We start from the raw sequence: 17376 nt of genomic DNA on the forward strand, positions 1-17376 counted from the left end.
TACAAAGAATCTTTCATTGGAGATATGTATTATATGCAGTCGTCACAAACTTCAAATAAAGATGCATGATGTAAAGGAGAAATAAAATTAGTGGACATCAATGCGAAATTCGATGTCCAGTGATTAAACACAGTTTGCATGGCATTCTAACTCGCTGTGTTACACGGATAGTCGTAAATACCGGACGAAGAGTCATGCAGGTAATTGCTTACGTTTCTGACACGCAAACTGTCGCTTTTCGTGTCACACCACAATATATGGTTTTTTCGTCACCCAGTGTGGTTGCGGCGAACACAGAGATCATGTTATATTTACCTAAAACACAGTAAAACGTTACCATCTGCCGCTCCTTTCCAAATAAAAAATCGTTTGTCGATCTGATACTCCTATCAGATAAATGATCAATTTATGTGTAAGATTAATTCTCTGTGCTTTAGACTGGATTTTATATAAATGCTAGTCTTTTCTTGGTCTTTAAATGTGGGTTTAATTCTCTAACAACAGTAGTATTATGCAAAACCAGTCAATTCACGATCTCTAAAAGAAAATAAATAATATTTACCTGAAAGCGTGCAGCTCAGTGTGACAGACGTACCTAAAAAAGATAGAGAAATGGCAAGTTAACTTCTCTAGATCTTACAAAAAAAGCAGAAACATCAGCAAAAGCAACTTAATCTTGAAAACATAAATTTCAGTTATACTTCTCATCAAATGATGTACCATGTAAATACCTCATTAAACGAAATCAATAAAACATCGAACAATGAAATTCAAACCTGAAAAAAACACTAGCGAAGACGATAACAACCAAAGATAAATAACAATAATAGACACACAGGATAAGAATTTAGTTAATCTTGATGTGTAAACATGTGTAACGTGGAAACAAGTTTTCATGTACTGCCGGTATCGTGAAATAGAAACAAATGAACAACCTTAAACGCTACATTACACACGACGAACGTATCTAAATTGGAGAAGCGGGTAATACTCGACTACTATAATATTTTACTGTCAGTGCAGTAACTGAACAAAATTTTTTGGTGTAGACACATGGGTCTGTGAACAGGCGAACCAACATGGCACTTAAAAAAAAGTCTCATCAAAGGAGAACTCATTAACTGAGATAATGTATCAGAACTATTATTGTCGTATAAAGTGCCCGAAAAAGCTTTCCATTATCTACCTGTCGTAGAGAGTATATGGGTCTGAATTCAAGTGGAGAAAGGAAAGAAAGAATTAGCTTTATGTATCTAGAAATCGGGACAACTGCGAGTAATACCTGCGCTCTGAGGGTTCTGTACAATCTTAATTCTGTACGTAGATAATAATAACAATAATCACGCGTGGTTCAATGGCCTCCTGCAAGTCTTTCTATGGACAACACTTCGGCGACTTGGGCATCCGTAACCCACTCCAACCACCCAACCGTGAAATGGAATCCGAACCACGTGTTCTTTCTGGCGACTCCTCACGTCGTTGAAATGCGAAGACTAAGCTACAACGAAGACTGGAAAAACCCGTGATTCGATCGAGAACCGACCCCGCGACCTCCCGGTTTCCATGTACATGCTTCACCGCTATGCCACCAGGCCCGAAAGGTTTATGGACACTTCATCTAAGGGTTTTAGTGACTGAATTTTCGCATATCAAAATATGTAACATATATGGTAGTATCTTTAACTTCACTGACTTGGAGACTTACATTTTTTACACCTCCAAGAGGCCGTAGACCTTAGTATGTGACAAAAATTTCAACATGATACCTCTACCCGTTTCTGAGAAGAAAGGCTTCTAACTGCCGGACTGACAGGCAGACAGACAGATGGAGAACAAATTGATCCTATACGGGTTCCGTTTATACCGATTGAGGTTCGAAATCCTAAAAATTAACTTACTGATAAATGAAAACTTGGGGAATTTAAGGAGATGGGACCGGGATAAACTGATACAACCATAGGTTATAGAGAGTTTCAGGGAGGGCATTAGGGAACGATTGACAAGAATGGGAGAAAAGAAATACAGTAAGAGAAGAATGGGTAGCTTTGAGAGATGAAATAGTAAAGGCAGCAGAGGATCCAGCAGGTAAAAAGACGAAGGCTAATAGAAATCCTTGGGTAACAGAAGAGATATTGAATTTAACTGATGAAAGGAGAAAATACAAAAATGCAGTAAATGAAGCAGACAAAACGGAATGCAGACGTCTCAAAAATGAGATGGACAGGAAGTGCAAAATGGCTAAGCAGGAATGGCTAGAGGAAAAATGTAAGGATGTAGAGGAGTATATCACTAGGGGTAAGATAGGTACTGCGTACAGGAAAATTAAAGAGACCTTTGGAGAAAAGAGAACCACTTGCATGAATATCAAGAGCTCAGATAGAAACCGAGTTTTAAGCAAAGAAGGGAAAGCAGAAAGGTGGAAGGAGTATATAGAGGGTCTATACAAGGGCGATGTTCTTGGGGACAATATAATGGGAATGAAAGGGAATGTAGATGAAGATGAAATGCGATATATGACACTCCGTGAATAGTTTGACAGAGCGCTGAAAGACCTGAGTCGAAACATGGCCCCGGTAGTAGACAAAATACCATTAGAACTACTGATAGCCTTGGGAGAGCCAGTCCTGACAAAACTCTACCACCTGGTGAGCAAGATGTATGAGACAGGCGAAATACCCTCAGACTTCAAGAAAAGTATAATAATTCCAATCCCAAAGAAATCAGGTGTTGACAGAAAATTATCGAACTATCAATTTAATAAGTCACAGCTGCAAAATACTAACACGAATTCTTTACAGACGAATGGAAAAACCTGGTAGAAGCCGACCTCGGGGAAGATAAGTTTGGATTCCATAGAAATATTGGAACACGTGAGGCAATACTGATCTTACGACTTATCTTAGAAGAAAGATTAAGGAAAGGCAAACCTACGTTCCTAGCATTTGTAGACTTAGAGAAAGCTTTTGACAATGTTGACTGGAATACTCTCTTTCAAATTCTAAAGTTGGCAGGGGTAAAATACACGGGGTGAAAGGCTATTTTCAATTTGTACAGAAACCAGATGGCAGATATAAGAGTAGAGGGGCGCGAAAGGGAAGCAGTGGTTGGGAAGGGAGTGAGACAGGGTTGTAGCCGCTCCCCGATGTTATTCAATCTGTATATTCAGCAAGCTGTAAAGGAAACAAAAGAAAAATTCGGAGTACGTATTAAAATCCATGGAGAAGGAATAAAAACTTTGAGGTTCGCCGATGGCATTATAATTCTGTCAGAGACAGCAAAGGACTTGGAAGAGCAGTTAAACGGAATGAACAGTGTCTTGAAAGGAGGATATAAGATGAACATCAACAAAAGCAAAACGAGGATAATTGAATGTAGTCGAGTTAACTCGGGTGATGCTGAGGGAATTAGATTAGGAAATAGGACACCTAAAGAAGTAAAGGAGTTTTGCTGTTTGGGGAGCAAGATAACTGATGATGGTCGAAGTAGAGAAGATATAAATTGTTGACTGGCAATGGAAAGGAAAGCGTTTCTGAAGACGAGAAATTTGTTAACATCGAGTATAGATTTAAGTGTCACGAAGTAGTTTCTAAAAGTATTTGTATGGAGAGTAGCCATGTATGGAAGTGAAACATGGACGATAACTAGTTTGGACAAGAAGAAAATAGAAACTTTTGAAATGTGGTGCCACAAAAGAATGCTGAAGATTAGACGGGTAGATCACATAACTAATGAGGAGGTATTGAATAGAATTGGGGAGAAGAGGCGTTTGTGGCACAACTTGACTGGAAGAAGGGATCGGTTGGTAGGACATATTCTGAAGCATCACGAGATCACCAATTTAGTATTGGAGGGTAGCGTGGAGGGTAAAAATCGTAGAGGGAGACCAAGAGATGAATACACTAAACAAATTCAGAACGATGTAGGTTGCAGTAGGTACTGGGAGATGAAGAAGCTTGCACAGGATAGAATAGCATGGAGAGCTGCATCAAACCAGTCTCTGGACTGAAGACCACAACAGCAACAAATGAAAATTAAAGAATACCAAAATAAAGGCAGTATTTTGAAAGTGGACATTTTCGTAAAAATGTAGTGTCTGCGGCGGTCACTCCGTGTCTGGGCTTCCGTCCCGACGTAGCAAGAGTACAGCCTTTCTCTCGCCGTGGAATCGAGCCCATCGTCCCGGCCGCCTTCACCCTCGGGGAAGATCTAGTGTACTCAACCTGAAAATTGTCGGAGTAGACCTGGGCCCATCCTGGAGGACTGCAACAGAGGAAAATCCCCACTTCTAGTTAGCATCGAACCCGGGACCTCCAAGGCCGGGGTCTAGCGCTCCAACCTGTAGACCACCAGGCCACACAAACCTAGGTTCGTTAGTGAAATCACAATCTGCTGCTGCGTAACCTTTAGTACCGCGATGCTGTTCCCCGTGTACTGTAACATCTGTAAGTAGGCTGTTTAGGTTCTTATATTGGTAACGCCACCGCCACGTAGCGCTCTCTGTATGAAAATCACTGGCTGTGCTGTGTGCAGTCTGTGGCTAGTTTGCATTGTTGTCTGCCATTGTAGTGTTGGGCAGCGGCAGCTGGATGTGAACAGCGCGTAGCGTTGCGCATTTGGAGGTGAGCCGCCAGCGGTGGTGGATGTGGGGAGAGAGATGGCGGAGTTTTGTAATTTGTCATGAACTGCTATATATATTATGACTATTAAGGTAAATACATTGGTTGTTCTCTATTAATATCTTTCATTTGCTAACTATCCCTATCAGTAGTTAGTGCCTTCCGTAGTTTGAATCTTTTATTTAGCTGGCAGTAGTGGCGCTCGCTGTATTGCAGTAGTTCGAGTAACCAAGATTTTTGTGAGGTAAGTGATTTGTGAAACGTATAGGTTAATGTTAGTCAGGGCCATTCTTTTGTAGGGATTTTTGAAAGTCAGATTGCGTTGCGCTAAAAATATTGTATGTCAGTTTCAGCACAGTCTTGTATAATTGTTCAAAGGGGACGTTTCACATCTTTCAGTCCTTCTTAGCATGCTGTTCACAGGGTTTCCGAGACATTACTGACCAAGCATGCCCTTCTCTTCGACGGCGGCCCTTCTGAAATAATCCAGTGTGATTCATGCAAGCAGAGACTGCAAATCCTTCCACGGAGTTGATTCCTGTCTGCTAGAGGAAGGTGTTCACGTGGTGAGTGGAGTGTTTGCACAATTCCACATGATGCGACATAGCCGTGAATAAAAACAGTGAGACAGAAAGCGTAGAATTGTTTCTTTTATTCTCTACAATTACAGAACAGTCAAAAAACTACACAAGCTAAGCAAGCCATGGAAAAGGTGCAAACCTTTTTTCATTAGTTTAGAGTGGTATTCATGTATCCGCATCTGGCTGATTTTGATCTATGATCATCGTCAGACCACCGTACAATAAGCTGCTTGCTGTATCATCTTACGTATACGTTGTGAAAATGTATGACTGTTTCAAGCTATAAACAGGTAAACCCTTTGTAACTGTTAATGAAATCGTTGAAATAGAAACCTAACGCTGTGCTGATTGAATGTGTTTTTTTCTGTAAAAAACAAACCCTAGCAGGGTACACAAGTCTATGCAAGACAAGATGTAGGCGTACGTGATGAGAAAGAGGTAGGGGTGGAGTGGTGGCTGTGTATGACACTACTGCCTCTCCTTCTTAAAGCACGTACACTCATGGCTCAAAACATTATGACCTCCTCCTTAGTAGCATCTTGGTTTACCCCTGCAATGCAATACAACGTCGATTCTACGTAGCATGGATTCAATAAGTCACTGGTAGTTCTCTTGATGTATGTGCCACTAGATGCCTACACAGAGGCGTTGCAATTCAAGTAAATTACGAGCGGTGATAGTAGGCACAGAGTTGGACGTCGCAGATGAGTTCCATTGTGTTCATATCAGGCGAATCGGTAGCCAAGACATCAAGGCGAGTTCATTACCATACTCTTCAAACCACTATAGCACAATTCTGGCATTGTGACATGACTTATCATGCTGGAGCATACCATCGCCGCCAGGAAAGAAATCAAGGGTGTAAGGGTGCAGGTGGTCTGTAATAATCTTCATATATTCATTGGTCCCGTACCTACAGCATATGATTTAACAAACTTCTAAGCAGATAAATTTTAATCAGTGTGGACCAAAAGGACAGTTATAAGTTTGTAGAGTAGGAGAGTGTGGGGACAAGAAACTTTTAAGTGCTATTTTCAAAGAACCTATTTATTCTACTAAACATCAAAGGACATGAATTTTAATATTATAACTTCCAAAAATCTCTTGCAATTTAGGCACTGCATTTATTGTCCGCTCCCGGTAGCTGAGTGGTCAGCGCGACAGACTGTCACCCTAAGGGCCCGGGTTCGATTCCCGGCTGGGTTGGAGATTTTCTCCGCTCAAGGGCTGTCTGTTGTGTTGTCCTAATCATCATTATTTCATCCCCATCGACACGAAAGTCGCCGAAGTGGCATCAAATCGAAAGACTTGCACCCGGTGAACGGTCTACCCGACGGGAGGCCCAGTCACACGACGTTATATTACTGCATTTATTCACTTCTGCTACAAAGAGATGAAAGTTTATGTAACCTTTTAAATTTAATTAAAAATTGGCAGTGAATCCAAACACCAAAATTAAAAATAATAAAAGTACTTGAAAGATAAGCAATGAAATCTCAAAAGTAGGCCAGTCACTTTTACAGTAAGGGGAAGTAAGGCACCTCGTATGCAAAATGAGGCCGTTTAAGTGGCAGAATTACCGCTATATAAAGTCCCCTGCTCACATCTTTTATCCATGCCACCCCTATGACTGGCAACTGGGCCTTACATCAATTTAATAGTCCAAGATTCAGCACGTAGTAACAGTTTCTGCATCATAAGAGCTGTTAAGCACTTAAAATAACCATGAAACCTGAGTGAATATATAATCTTTTAGTATGTAAAACCACCATGGCTTGGCATAATTAGCTGATGCTTACTTCATTTAATTTCAAACAAACAATTTAAGTCACCAAGAGTCTATTAATTAATAAGAAAAGGAGTTCATAATTAAGTATAATATTCAATTAAATAGCCTCAAGTACCTTGTGCGCTATCAGTGGATTCATCAACAGTTGCATCGAACACCTACAGGAGTTACAAATAACACGTCACCAACAACCAATGGCTAAGACCACATTTTACTCTCCATAGTAAATCGAGTTTATTCACAAAACTGAACAATAGTAACAATTTGCAAATTCAAACGTTATTAAACAGTACCTGTCACTTGGCTGCCTTTTTAAGATTAATGAGTGGTCTTTCCATCAAGTTACGATGCAGACAACGAAAACAATCACGCCACTAAAAAGAGAATACATTTGGTAACCAGAATGGTGATCCTCATACAGGTTTGCTATGAAGCGCATATTTAGAACAGGGTAAGGGCTTAGCAATACTCAGACTCTAAAGGTGTCCTTCTCTGTTAGTGTAGTAATTCTGTTCCTATATTTTGTAGTGTCACGAAATAGTAAAGAGTTAGAAACGTGGAATATTGTCAAAGTTTCGTTGCCTATGCCGAGAGCCAGAGGCAGTACGTTAGCCAAGAGGTAAGAGGATTGCACGTGTATAGAATGTGTCGTCACGCAGGGGCAATGGCCTGGTTACACACAACAGGCGAGAGAGAATTGGTTAGCACGTGGGTTTGTGTTAGACGGAGACGTTCGTAGAGTGCAAGACAGAGGTATAGCGTCAGCTGTACTGCATTTCACAACTTCGCTTAAGTCTGCGGTAACAACACGTAACTCTGTCGCAAGAACAACTAAGGGGCGAGTACGACAAATGAATCAGCAGTATAAGTGGAACGAATGCGCTCATTACAAACGAGCATGACGTCAGAACGTCGCTCGTGCTTCCTTTAAATACGCCAGCTTTGATAGCAACAAGGCACTCGCAGTTAGACTTGCTGTTAGATGTGCACTGGGTCGCTGCGTAGCTCTCAGCTCGGTGATCGACATGTTAATCTTTATTAAGGAGATGTTGCAGTAAGGGCGGCCCATCCAGCAGCAGACGTGAGGGGACAGTACCAGCTCTGGTCCTCTCTGCTGCCGCGGTCAATCATCAACCCAGGATTAGCAGACATCGCGGCAGACTCGTTCGCTGCCAATGCTGACCACATCAGTGAGCCATCATCGAGATCGTGTGGGGCTTAGGCCCTGTGAATCCGCCGTCACAACTGGGTGAGCCGACGACGCTGGAGGACTGCAGCCCGTTCCGCCCGTCCACCGCGGGCGAGCCACCAGGAGGAGCAGGGAAGAAGACCCGGGGGGGGGGGGGGGGGGTACACTACGAGAATGCTTCTCGTGCCGACAGCGCCGGGACTCCAACCCGGAGTCTCCCACGCGCGGCGGCCGTCTGTCCGCAGCCAAGACAGACGGTGACCCGGCCACCCGGGCGCCACCAGCCACGCGCAGCCGAACTACGAAGTAAGGACATTCCTTCGCTACATCACAGCACGCGGCGCTGCGCTAGCAAGACTGCGGCCCGGAGCTGGTGTCATCGCTACGGGTCAGCGGGGACTCGGGGAAGGTCATTGATATCACCAAGCCACATTGTACTCGGCAGGAATAAAGGTGTTATGAATTAATAATGTTTCTTTGACGTTTCTGACTCGTCCACAGTCATTTCCTAGCATCCTGATAACTGGAGAGGTCACCGCTCGGCCACCAGTCCACCGTAGGCGACCGGGACCACAGATTTCAGCAGATCGGGCCACATTCCGCCCACTGTCGCAAATAATTGCTTTACAAGCTGCACTCTTGAGTGGTGCCTTCAGGGGAACAAACAGCAATTCTGTTTGCTGGGAACCGGGATCTGATCGTCGAACTAAGACAAGCTAACACACGCTGAGTACAGATGCGGAGACGATGTGTTTTCCATTCCGCCTTGCAGAGCCCTATACCGAGACATACGATCACGAGTCCACACAAAACACTTCCCAACGTGTTGCTAGTCGCTCGATGGCTCCACCACTACTCTCAGCAGGGAAGAGAGTACACTCTCCGGTCGTGCCACGCGCACACCAGGCTCCTGCACTCAGTATATCCATCCGAGGCCCTGGTCTCACTCTCTCTAGCGCCACCGAGCTCGGCCTTTTAACTAGCTGCGCCAGAGTACCTCAAGTACACAGAGTCCCGAAACTAGTGCGAGATAAAGATAGTGAGCCGTGCATGGCTCGTGTTCATCCCATTAATTGTTTATCATCTTCTATTACGGTAGTGCCGCCTCGTTTTTAATTTCATTTACTGGCGTCACTAACTTCCTGCCTTACTTACCCGTGAGTATCAGCAGCAGCGCGTATCGATAAGCGCACTGTCGTACCATCTTTGGAGCGACCGATAGTATTTCCGGGTCGTCGTTTGTCGAGTAGTGAGTGAGTGGGAGACGCACCAGCAGTGCAGTCGCGACATAGTTGGGCGGGAGCCTCTGGCGGCGTGCACGCATGGTGGGAGTGTGAGGTGCTGCTTGCGAGTGCTACGAAGTTCGTCCCCCGCCGGTCTTGGACATGAAAGTTGAGTCCTCACTTAACTTACTATCGACTTTCAACTGTTTACATTTTTTCGTTTGATCCTGGTTGTCGCTTTTGGGAGAGTCCCACGAGTAACAACGTGTGTGTATTTAAGTCGGCTAAGATTCCAGCCGTCTTCCTGTGAAATTTAACTTAATTTATTCCCTGTTATGGAAGTTCACCAGCGGTATCTTCTGCCTTGTGGCCGTTGATGTTCCGGTTACCTGCCTTGGTCGTTGACGTAATTTTAGGCAGTGTATTTTCCTCGTCGTGTTGTTGCTGTCCAGCGCGGCGTGTAGTTCTACAGCTGAGGTGCTGTTGGTCGTTGTGGGCACCCATATTATGTGTGTCGTCTATTGAAATCTGGTGGTCGTTTTGCTGGTTGTGTGGAGCGGAACTGATTTGGTTGACTGGTCGGTCGGCTGCCTGTCAGTTGGGTTGCCTTCAGATTAAGAAGTCGTTGGACAGGCTGCCTGCCTCACCTAAACGGGCGTTAGTGTTACAATCCCAGGGCGACCGTTGGAAGCTTCTGAGCGCCTTCCTTGTGTCTCATGTAGTGATTTCCCCGTTTGGATTTTAGTTATTTGGTTGATATGTGGCCTTCAGCAGAGTGTTAATATCTCTTAAATTAATGCTCTTGCCTCTCCCTTAAGGCATGAGATTGTTATTCTTTGTTTTATATGAAATGTTTTAAGATACGGCCTTCTGCCTCTTCTAGGGCTTAAGCCATTAAATTATTTGTTGGTTAGCTGCCTTCAGCCGAGTTTTAATATCTCTTAAATTAATCTTCATCTCTTGCCCTTAACGCATAAGACTGGTATGCTTTTGAATGGGGCCTTAAGCCCAATTTGCATGAAATATTTTAAGATAAGGCCTTCTGCCTTTTGATTGAAACTCCTCTTATTCCTTACTATATGACCTCCAGTCTCGTTCCATTAAAATTAAATTGCTAAGGCCTTCAGCCGATTAGACTGAAGATTTAGAAAATATTCTTGAGTGAAACCGCCAGAAGAACCTTGTATTTCAATTTTGCTTAAGCCTTGAGCCTTGGATTTTTAATGTGGCTTTCAGCCGATCTAAAGTTAATCAAAGAAGGTCGATTTAAGTTTTGAGTGTTTTGCATCCTTGTTGTAATATTGTGTGTTGATAAATAAAGTTTGTATGTTGAGTGCGATTGACAGGAACTCATTTTGGCACCTTTCCACAACTTAATCCGCTCTGTCTTGCTAGCCCTGATATTTCAGATAGCTACAGCGCAGGCAGCCACGCCACGGCTCAGATTGCATGTTGGTTTACCTCTTCAATTCAGTACAGCGTTGATTCTGCGTAGCATGGGTCTACAGGTCCTTGTTAGTTCTCCAAAAGTATGTGACCAGGTGCCTACGTATGTGTTACGCCGTTCAAGTAAATTACGAGCCGGTGGTATGAAGGTACAGAGCTGGTGCCCTATAACGTTCCAGATGTGTTCCATCGTGTTCACATCAGGTGAATCAAATCGGAATAGCACAATTCTTGTATCGCACACGGACAGTTATGCTGCTGGAGTATACAGTCGCCATCGGGGAAGAAATCAATCATATATGGACATGGGTGGTCTGAAATAATCTTCACGTTTTCCACGGGTGTTATGGTGTCTTCTATTTCTCCCACCGGCCCCATGTAACTCGAGGTGAATGTCCATCATAGCATAGTATTGACCCCACCGTTAACCTTCTACGGCGTTATGCATGTTTCGAGTAGCCGTTCCAATGAATGACGGCGTATCCGGACACGACAACCAGTCTGGTGTAAGGAAGACCGATTCACACGACCAAGCGACACCATTTTCAGCAATGTGTATTGAATGGTGTGCTGCAAAACACAAGTGGCTGAACCACCGTTGTAGTCTGTCGTCACGTCTTACATAGATCGCGGCCTTCCTGTTTCACACAGCGGCAGATCTTCGAGTTCCAGGTTCTGCGACGCCCAACACCTTACAGCTTACCTGTTGTTTCACTGTGCTTCAACCACTTTCCATAGATGATCACAACCGTCGAACAGCTTCGCCATTTCCGAGCTGCTTATTCCCACATACCGGTCTGGAACAATACGCTCTTTGTCAAAGTCGTTTATGTCACTGTGCTTTCCCAGTTGCGGCCGTTATCGTCGCCAGAAGGATTCCCCATTCGTCTCTGCTCCGATTATTCACTTTCCTTAACGCATTTCATCTCGTTGAGGGCAGTGGTCATAACGTTTTGGCTCAACATTGCACTTTAGGACAGTAATCGATTTGTTTCCATTTAGGAACTACAGTTCACACATTGCCTGCAAACAAACATTTGATGTGAACGATAGTTCAAGGGTTACCAAACTGTGCTCACAAGGGTGCAGTAAAATTGTTCCACTATTAGAAATCTTCTGCAGTAATATCGGATACAGAATAATGAAAATCAATTAGTATTCGTAGTCAGTTTAAGGTATTTGTCTTGTAGTTCTGAGAAGTAAGGCGAATGAGAACGCCCGTCGCACTCCTGCATTTAGCTTCGCATTTGCAGTGCCTTATTTGCTGGATGCTGTGACGTGCGAATCGAATTGTGCGGCGTGACGTCAAAAGCGACGTGACGTCGTCCTTTGCCTGTGGCATCATGACGACGTCCTATTTATGGGAACCTGGGCTTTCGGCAGTCGCTGTAGTAAACAGTTAAGTATCCTGTGAAAGATAACGTGGAAAGGACATGAGGGTAATTGTATCCAGTTTGACGCCGAGGTTTGAACAATTGTACAGTGAACAACACGGTTACCCATTCCATTATTTATAGTACTGTTTAATCTGTTCAATAAACTGTTTATCAATTTAAAATAAAATACGTCTTTCATCTATTAGTGTGTTTTTAAACTAACCAAACCACACCAACTGCACACTTGAACTGCGTTAGTTACAGAAATGTTGCAAGAGAAAAATTTTGATTCATTTAGGTGACGGTAACTTACAAAGGTTCAGGAAATACAGGGTTAGCTGTATATTTCTCAGTTCATAATACTTGTGGATATTTGCGTGTACGGTCGTCGCATACGTGTGGGGAGGCGCCAGTAGCAGGATCTGGGTGGTCGGGTTGTATTGCGAGTTGCGGGCAGCGGAGCAGCTAGGGGCCTGTCGAGCGCGCGGCGGCGGTGGCGGCGGCTGGCTTTGGACGGCTACATATCGGCTGTCAGCGCGAGCCCGACGCTGGGGTGTGGCTCTCCCCAATCCGTCAGCGGCGCTCCAGAGCTTCCTACTGCGGCCAGGAGTACATCCGTCACGGAAACAAGCAACACTCAGAATACACGGCGGCGGAAGGACGTAGCCGCAAGCAGAGCACCTCTCTCTCTCAGATTGCAGTAGAACTGCGGTTGAAGACAGTCACAAGGTTTTTCCTAAATATTCCTCTCCACTAACAACTGTCAGAAATAGTACTGCTTTTTGTGCTGGAACCCTACTATTTCAAAGACTTAAAGAAATCATTAATAGTTACAGAACGTTTTACTGCAGACAATGACAGAATTCAGAAAACTACCTCTGAATTATATGCATGCATCTCTCCTCCCTTGTAGTAACTACCTGGTACCGTAGCGCATTTCTCCTATCAGCTGCTGTACCAGATCCAGTAACGTTCGGTCAGTTTTGATCTGACCCGTTTAGCTGGCAAGGGTGGCTGAGCGGTTCTAGGCGCTACAGTCTGGAACCCCGTGGTCGCTACGGTCGCAGGTTCGAATCCTGCCTCGGCCATGGATATGTGTGATGTCCTTAGGTTAGTTATGTTTCAGTAGTTCTAAGTTCTAGGGGACTGATGACCTCAGATGTTAAGTCCCATAGTGCACAAAGCCATTTGAACCATTACTTTTGCAACCTTCTGACGTTAGAGGGTTCCGAACTGTGGAGGTGTGTAACTTAAGTATGTCGGTGGATCAGAACAGAGCTCTGTGATCAATTTTCGAATTCGACGATTTCGTCCATACACAGAGCACCTTCTTCTTCAGCAAGCGCTGCGAATCTGTAACGACCCGACACCCTGTGTCCCCTCTCATCGATCATCCTCCATGCGAGCTCCACTTGGCCCCATCCTATTTTCATCTGTTTCCACGACTTAAAGAACACCTTCGAGGACTTCACTTTGATAGTGACGGTATCAAAAAACTGTCTCTCGGCGGGAGAAACATGTACTTCACTAGGGTGACTGTACTGAGAAGTAAATATGTAGAGATGCATAATAAAGATGTAGAATGTTAATTAACGTTTGTTCTATTTAAAAAGCTTTAAGAGTTTTCACATAAAAAAATCGAGAGCATTATGTTCAGCACACCCTTATAGATATAGCGAGGGGGGGGGGGGGGGGGGGGGGGAAGGCGTAGGGTACAACGGTCGATCAGCTCCTTGTAAGGAACATAATTTCTGTAGTAAATGCTACGCGACGCTTGAGGTGGTGTAAACAGCGTTGCTACTGGACAGTGGAGAGTGATTTGGAGTGACGAATCACGATATACACTGTGACAATCCGATTGAAGGGTTTGGATCTTGCAATTACCTGGAGAACGTTACCTGCCATTACGTGTAGACCCAACACTGATGTACTGATGTTACGGTACGGCGTTAATTTTCGTCGATACGGTAACGTTAACAAAATGCTAAATGCGAAAGAACATGAACCAATATTACAGCACTGTGTACTGTGTAGAACAAAGGATCAGTACGGCGAAGGGCCGGCCGAAGTGGCCGTGCGGTTAAAGGCGCTGCAGTCTGGAACCGCAAGACCGCTACGGTCGCAGGTTCGAATCCTGCCTATGGCATGGATGTTTGTGATGTCCTTAGGTTAGTTAGGTTTAACTAGTTCTAAGTTCTAGGGGACTAATGACCTCAGCAGTTGAGTCCCATAGTGCTCAGAGCCATTTGAACCAAGTTCGGCGAAGATGATTGTATCGACAGTACAGTGCATCCTGTAATAAAGCAACATGTGTGACGCAATGGCTTGTTGAGAATAACAATCCTACTCCATGTCCCGACCTAAACCCAATCGAATACCCTTGGGATGAGTTAGAACGTCGACTTCCCTCCAGATCCCAGTGTCCTCCATGGACATCCAGACACGGCACTGAAACTGTCGCCAGCAGAGTTCAAGTCGTCACAAAGGTGAAGGTTGCACAAACATTAATGTCCGAATACTTTTGATCAAACAGCATAGTTAGTTTTATGTCACTCCGGACTCTCCTTGTACGGTACAACAAAATTCCGATAGCTTCATAACTAAAGGTTTGTGAGAAAAAGACTAAGCAAGTTTTTGATTAAGTTCAGATTTTGCAGTACATCGTTCGAGTTTTCGTACAAATTGAAATGGCAGGCTGTATACTGCCGTTGGTGAGCAAGAGTATGAGTAGCTTGCAGAAAGAGAAATACTGAATGATTTCACAGTGCAGAAGCATTTATCCGTAAACTATAGTGTTCCAGGGCAAAATGCAAACTCTGAATTCGTATCATAGTGCACACACAAATACTAAATCTACTAACAGATTAAAATGTCTATTCTAGACGACCGCAGCATAGACCCTTGTCCTACATAGGCAATATTCTTGCCTAAAGTTTTCAAGGTAAGCCTGATTCCAGTCCTCAGCGTCGCATTACCTGGGTAATTTATTTACTAAGGATATTTGCCATGAAAGAAAAGGGATAGGGTTGAAGTCTCACTCAACCGCACAGTTTTAGTATGCCAGAAGCGTCATGAGATGGGTCGTGTCTCCTGATATCAAAAGCTACTTCTTTATCTAAATAGGTATCGTCACCATCGTAACCGCTTCTGTACGAATCCTGAGAAGAGTACTGTCAGCCACAAAGAACTATGCTTTCAAAAATGTATCGACATCGCGACAGCTACAGACACACTACGTTCGACCAGAAAAAAATTGTTTGCTAAACGAAATGCCATGTTCTCCAGAGGCAAAAGGTTCTAAGCCACTACAACAGCGTTTTACTGTGTTCGGCAGCACTGACGCTTAGAATTCCCGAAGGGGGGAAAAACTTCGCTAGCCTACTTTTCATTTTAATTGGTGTTTGAAATGCTGATTCGTTTTAACTGGTGTCTGAAATGCAGATTTGCCGAATCTGCATTCCGGAGTCGAGTTCGTCGAACTCACCCCTCCTATCCTGGTCGCACGACATCGGATACAGGCCCGCCAGTACAACTGGACGTCCTCAATTTCCCTGTCGCATAAGTAAATATTACCGACTACGGTTCATATTATCTCCACATGAAAATTTACTGACGGCTGTCGGATCCGTTTAAACCGGACATCCAATAACAATAAATAAAAGGAGGACATTCATTTACTTCGATTGGTAGTACACAGCAATAAAATATAGTTTCAGAAGAAACAAGTGAAACTTGTTTTGAAACAACCCATTTTTTTGTTAGAGAAGTTGAGTTGGCAGTGAGATCTGACGTTTGACATCAACCTATATTCCAGCACGAAAGTACACGATATAAAGCTGACACTATGGCTGCTACCAGTCTATATTACTAAATAGCTAAAGTCGTCAAATTCCAGTTGCAGGGTGCCCAGCAAACGGCTTCCAGGATTAACAAAACACTGATTTTCAGTATTTCATACAATTATTTGCCAAATTTAAGAATTTAAAGTGCTGTAAAAAATCTGCTCATTATGACGATTAAACTTACTTTAAGAGTTCAACACAGTAATTTAAGAATTTAAAGTGCTGTAAAAGATCTGCTCATTATGACGATTAAACTTACTTTAAGAGTTCAACACAGTAATTCAAGTACTGAAGTTAGAGTCTGTGTATGTGTCTTGAGGTAGCGTAAGTCATGGCGTGTAAATTACCCAGCATTTGATACTGAGATCACTTAGTGACTTCCAACAACCTTCTCACTTAATTCCAGACCTTTATGAAACTTTTTCTCGCTGACACCACCCACAAAATAATGAAAGAAAAGTATTTATTGCTTACAACGTTTTCGCTGTTCATGCAGTAAAATTTCAACGTCAGGAGTGACGTGTTAATGTATTTCTCTAATACCACTAACACATTTTACAGGCAGGATGCACATACACTACCGGCAATTAAAATTTCTACACAAAGAATAAATGCAGATCATAAACGGGTATTCATTGGACAAATATATTATACTAGAACTGACGTGTGATTACATTTTCACGCAATTTGGGTGCATAGATCCCAGAACAACCACCTCTGGCCGTAATAACGGCCTTAATACGCCTGGGTATTGAGTCAGACAGAGCTTGGATGGCGTATACAGGTATAGCTGCCCATGCAGCTTCAACACGATACCACAGTTCATCAAGAGTAGTGACTGGCGTATTATGACGAGCCAGTTGCTCGGCCACCATTGACCAGACGTTTCCAAATGGTGAGAGATCTGGAGAATGTGCTCGCCAGGGCAGCAGTCGAACATTTTCTATATCCAGAAAGGTACGTACAGGACCTGCAACATGCGGTCGTGCATTATCCTGCAGAAATGTAGGGTTTCGCAGGTATCGAATGAGGGGTAGAGCCACGGGTCGTAACACACCTGAAAACTAACGTCCACTGTTCAAAGTGCCGTCAGTGCGAACACGAGGTGACCGAGACGTGTAGCCAATGGCACCCCATACCATCATGCCGGGTGATTCGCCAGTATGGCGATCACAAATACACGCTTCCTACGTGCGTTCACCGCGATGTCACCAAACTCGGATGCGACCATCATGATGCTGTAAACAGAACATGGATTCATCCGAAAAAAAATGCGTTTTGCCATTTGTGCACCCAGGTTCGTCATTGAGAACA

Source organism: Schistocerca piceifrons, chromosome 1 (assembly GCF_021461385.2).
Source record: "Schistocerca piceifrons isolate TAMUIC-IGC-003096 chromosome 1, iqSchPice1.1, whole genome shotgun sequence".
NCBI classification, from domain to species: Eukaryota; Metazoa; Arthropoda; class Insecta; order Orthoptera; family Acrididae; genus Schistocerca; species Schistocerca piceifrons.